This window comes from Gastrolobium bilobum, unplaced genomic scaffold (assembly GCF_033153095.1).
Source record: "Gastrolobium bilobum isolate Gb01-03AN ecotype WA unplaced genomic scaffold, APGP_CSIRO_Gbil_v1 utg15846, whole genome shotgun sequence".
Taxonomy (NCBI): Eukaryota; Viridiplantae; Streptophyta; class Magnoliopsida; order Fabales; family Fabaceae; genus Gastrolobium; species Gastrolobium bilobum.
Genome location: NW_026897934.1, coordinates 161241 through 167155, shown reverse-complemented (window position 1 = coordinate 167155; position 5915 = coordinate 161241).

The following is a 5915-nucleotide window of genomic DNA, read 5'->3' as shown; positions in this document are numbered from 1 at the left end:
CATATTGAATAGGTTTTTCATATTCTGGAATTTGAATTCTTGTTTGTCGCTCGTTTTCTTTTCGCACTTATAGCTTTAAGAGCAAGATGGCCAAACTGACTCGTTGATTGCAGACTGGGTTCTTATCACCGTAAAATTCTGGAACTGCAAGTAGTTGCTAGATTGTCAGTTATGGAAAACACAAACTAGTCTTTATAAGGTGCTTCAAGAGTTTTCGGACCTAACCCATATGGTGATTGATGTATAACTTAACCTTGAACTATATACCAGCTGTTTGATATAGGTATCGAGTAAAATAATTTGATTCGTTAGTTCATTCATGAAATTGGCTTAGATGATGAAGGGTTTATTCCTCTTCATTTTGTTGTCTCGATTTTGAATATGCTTTGAAACCATGTAAAATTTATCATGATCGGAGGCTCAAATTATAAAACTAGCTTAAATCGGTTTTAGTGAGTACTATTGGGGCTGTAATCCTTTACCCAAAAACATACAGGAAAAAGTGTTGCCATCGGATAATGAAATTATTTCTTATAATTCTAGAAATGAATTTGTATCAGGTTTGGAGAATTTTTTTTTTCAGGCGGTTTAATGGAGAAGCGAAATTCTTATAACGTCTTTAATTTTTTTTTTCACAAATCTTAAAATGACATTGTTTTGTAAGTATAGGAAATAAATAATTTTCCCCCCTATATTTAAAGGGGAAATGTAATGGAGTAATGGGATCTAATCCCTTTGTTTATTTAAAATTTAGAATGAGGAAAGTAACCAAATTTAGAATGTTTTGGTATTGTGTAAAAAAAGTAGCGTAAGTATAAGGAGGTGCAATTAATTTTCATTCCATAATTTTTTGCTTCTCCTCTTATGTGATTATGAACGGAAGTGTATTGAAAACAATCTATCCCAGAATCACTCGTTTTTCAATCCTTACCAAGTAAGAAGAAAAAATAAAATAAAAATATGCTCTTTTTCACTCTTGCCTTTTTTTTTTTTTTTTTTCCTGGAATTTTTTTTGATCTTCTCCATCATGCCCGTAATGTCATTGCCTCGTCATCCTTACGAAAAATAATTCAATAAATAAAGATTCGCACTATCTTCTCCAATGCATTCTATTTTTAAGCAGGCCTATCGAAAAAATCATCCTAGAACTCGAATGGTCCTCTCCAATAGGATCACAAAATTGGATGGCAATTAGGCTTCATCCCTTGAGATCCTAATTTTGGTTGAATATGAATTATAAAGTAATTTGCGCTTCGGAAATGGAGATAAATGAAAAGCTGAGAAGTTATTTGAAAAGGGGAAAAAATGTGATGTCATATTTCGAAATGATGATTGAGTCATCGTTTACGTGAAAAAAGGTTAAAAACATGTGTCTCATGTTCCATGAAACAAAGATTGTCTCATGAAACACATTGTAAGTCCACGGGAAATACAATATTAATGTAGTTTTGAACAATAAATTGCCTCTGACAGGCACTTGAAAATCAAAATCAAAATCAAAATCAAGTCTTTAAGACTGAAACTTTTTTTCAGCCAAACCCAAAGGAATTCACATGGCTCTGACCCCAACGGTTTCACGGTTTCACATGGCCATGACAATTGTAACCTAATTAATTTCAATTTGATTGGAACTTACTCTCCAAAATCATAGCCTCAAATTGAAAATTTGCAGCTGGCAATTCTAGTGTTGAGAAATATAGTCTCACGTTGTATGAGCAACTAATGTGAGGTTTATAAGGTCTTGGGCACTCCCACTCTTTGAGCTAATTTTTGGGTGGTGACCTAAAGGTTCTTAACATGGTATCAGCGTTCGAAATCTCACCGCCTCCCACTTTCTTTGTAGTGGAATTTTCACATGTAGGTGGACTTGTATGCTGTCCACCCTTCAAGCCCAGTGGGCTCTCGTGTGAGGGGGCGTGTTGAGAAATATAGTCTCAGATTGGTTGTATGGGTAACTAATGTGAGGTTTATAAGGCTTTGGACACTCTCACCCTTTGAGCTAGCTTTTGAGATAGTGACCTAAAGGTTATTAACATCTAGTCAAATTGAACTCAACGTGTTTTGGATTTAGGTTGCAAGATGACAGAAAAGAGTCTTTGTTCTAAGTTATAATTCTGGTCCATGCCATGTGGTAAGGAGTATCATTCCACAACACCTGAAATGCACCAAGTTATTGGTCCATTCCGAGTGACATTAATAATAGAGAAGTGACCAGAATAGACATAATCAGGTGAATCATTTATTTTTTTTAATTTCAATGCAATGAATCTTTAGTACTACCCATAAAATTTTCTTACTAGAGACTCAATCACCAAATGACACTGAGTTACGCTACTTATACAATTTTTTTTATGTTTACAAAGCATACATATGATGATCCAATGAATATAGCTCAGTTGGTAACACAGGTTAAGTAGATGAGGAGAGAATCTGTATTCGATTTCTACCAAATACATCTTTGGAGAGAGACGACGAGTTTTAACTGTGATTAAGTCTCAATTCGAGATTAATTCCATAAGTAGCTCAAAGAATTAAAATTTGTGGGTATATCCAGAAATTATCCTAAATAATTAGGGTTGATGTATGTGATGACAATTTTGAAGAAATTATTTTACTTGGCCAAATCGAGTAAGAAACAACGAAGTGGTTAAAAACACCAAATTGAGTTGTCTCAACACAACATTGAATAGAGTAATCTATTGTCTTGATAGATTTGGATATTCTCCAATCCAATTCATCCACTATATTATAGGTAGTTTACGACTTTTGATTAAAATATGATGGTTTAATAATGCTTTGTTATTGTTTTTGCTAACGAAAAGTACTGATTTAATTACAGTTATTTTTTAAATGCTAGCAGATGGTTCTACAGGTTCTAAATATAGAGGAGATGAAAAAGAGGTAGAGAGAGAAAATAAGAAGATTAACAGTTGATAACAGCTATGGACTTAATTTTAATATTTTGATTTGATCATTAAGAAACTAATTAACCTTGCTAAAAGCCGTGTTATTCAAGAACATTTCCCTGAAGTTACTAATTAAGCCTACTTAGAGTGTATACATGATCCGATTAACCTAATTTAATCAAAAGATTAGTGTCATTAAATGAAGAGTAAATATCATTTTGGGTCCCTAACAAAAAACACGGTCACCACTTTAATCCCTTACAAAAAAAATTAGTCAGCTGGTTCCTAACAAATTCAAAGTGGACCCATTTTAGTTCTTTTGAGGGACTAATATGGATCTTTTTTGAAATTGTGAGGGACCACGATTTGAACTAAACGGGTTGTTAGGGACCAACTGACTAATTTTTTTTTTGTAAGATACTAAAGTGGAGACCGTATTTTTTATTAGAGACCAAAAATAGTATTTACTCTTAAATGAATATCAATTGTGCCAACCCGACTCGGTAGCCAAAGCAATCGCTTTCTTCAAATTCCTTGTCACAATTATAAGTGATATTCAATTTATACTCTTAGCTTTGTCTTATTTGTGATATTAATATGATGATGACCTAAAAGGAAAGTCCAAAGTGGTTACTTTCAATTGCGCATGGCTCCAAAAATGGTCCCTCGCCTGGACATCCCAGAATAGATTTGCATGATATGCCCCCATCTCATTTATCTTAACATATCTGATCGAATTTACAAAAAATCTGTTGTTTAAGGTTGAGAAATCAATTGATGAAGTGGTTTCTTTTCATTCTGAGTTTCAGCAAAAGTATGAATATGATATTTATTTAATAATTTAAGTTTTTAGGTTGAATTGATACTTTTAAAAAAAATTGATTTTTTTATCACTCTTAGAAAATGTAAGAAATGTCACCATGTCGTGATCCTCTCTACTAAAGCAGAGTATCTTGTCCATGGCAACAACTATTTCATAAATATTATGGTTAAAATCCTTTCTCATTTTTTAGGCAATGTTCAATTGTTCATCCTCAACATATGAAGCTTTATTACGACAACCAAGCCACTCTTAAGGTTGCAACAAAGCCAATTTTTCATGAGCGCATAAAGCATATTGAATTAGATTGTCATTTCATTCATGATCAATTTCTCTCCAAAACTATTGAAACTGCTCACATGCATTTCGAACATCAATCAGCATATATTTTCACAAAAGCTCTTACCCAATTTTTTTATTTTGTAAGAAAAAAAAAGTTATAAATATAATTTTTCTCTATTTTTATAGAGACATGACATTCCAATCACGAAAAAACAAGGCAGATCTATAATCAAGTCAAATAATTCTTTTATACCAAATTGCATTATTGTGTTCTATTTGACCTCTATTATGGATAGGCTTTTAAATTGTGATCAGAAGACCCTGACACTGATGAGGAGTTTTCAGTAAGATATAAATCCCACATGTTGAGATAACAAGGCCATTTGATCAAGAAAATTGGAGCATCAAAGTAGGTGGTGGGGAAACCATGCAATGCATCTGCTCAACTTACTATTTCCTTCCCTTCAGCTGCCATTCATTTCCATCGATGCATACGTACTTACTGCTTAGTTGCTTACCTTACCAACATAGCAATTATTGACGCCAAAGTATCAAATTATTATTATTTTTTCGTAACACAAAGTCTCAAATTATGATTTGGCATTTCACATTTTTTTAAGGATAAATTATTGGTTTAGTTTTTCTCAGGAGATAATTTTATCTTATACACACACATAAAAATATATGGGACCTATGTTTTCTTTTTGTCTATTTTCTCTTTCATGATCCCACATGGATTTCACATACTTTTATGTATGTGTAAAATAAATTTATCTCCTATAACATAAGAAACATTACTCTCATAAATTATAACTATACTTTCCTACCATATATATATGGAAAAATATTTTTCCGGCAACTTGAGATAAATTTATTTTCGACTACTAAATCATAACCGTACAAACAGTGGCGGAGTAGGGGAAGGGGGGCGAAAATTAATTTTTTGTATTGCATAATATCAATATTTTCTCTACCAATTGACCTCATACATTCATGGAACTCATTTAGGTAATTTCTTACCAAAATATTAACATTTAACAACATTTCAAAGACTGAAAAAATACACTATTGGTCGGGTCTAATGGACATAAAAAGCAGTTCGAAGCAATAATTAAAAAAAAAGGATAGTGCCTTCATTCGACGTTAACATTAACTAAAACAATGCTTTTAACTATAATTTTTTTTAAATAAATAAAAGACTGCAACTAAGTTGCCCCAAAAAGGTGAAAGCTTTCATTAACCAAAACATAGCAAATGAAAAAAAAAATACAGAAAAGGGTACACATAACACACACATTAGGTGAAGTGGAGGTAGGTTTCAACTTGGATCTCAAACCAGAACTTCCACAAGAAGCATATTTAACAATAACAACAATACCACGTCTAGTCTACAACTGCATCAATTTTTTTTCTTTTTTTTGTTGGGGGGCGGTCGCCCACCCTAACCTCCCCCTGGCTCCGCCCCTGCGTACAAAGATGGATCAATGATGATGAAGGATGAGAGAGAAAATGAGAATCATAACCATTCAAGTGAATAAATTAATATAAGGAAATAAATAAACAAAACGACGTAGTTTTGGGGTGGCCGGAAATAAACTTATCTTAAGTTGCCGAAGAAATATATATATATATATATATATGTGTGTGTGTGGCTTATCGTTTCTCAAGCTACTTGAGACAATGTTATCTCCGGCTACTAAATCATAACCGTACAAAGATAGATCAATGATGATAAAGAAAGAGAGAGAAAAAGGAAATCATAACCATTCAAAGGTGAATCAATTAATATAAGGAAATAAATAAACAAAACGACGTAGTTTTGGGGTGGCCGGAGATAAACGTATCTCAAGCAACTTGAGAAATATTTTTTCCATATATATATAGGGTTCATTTTTTCTGCAGATAAG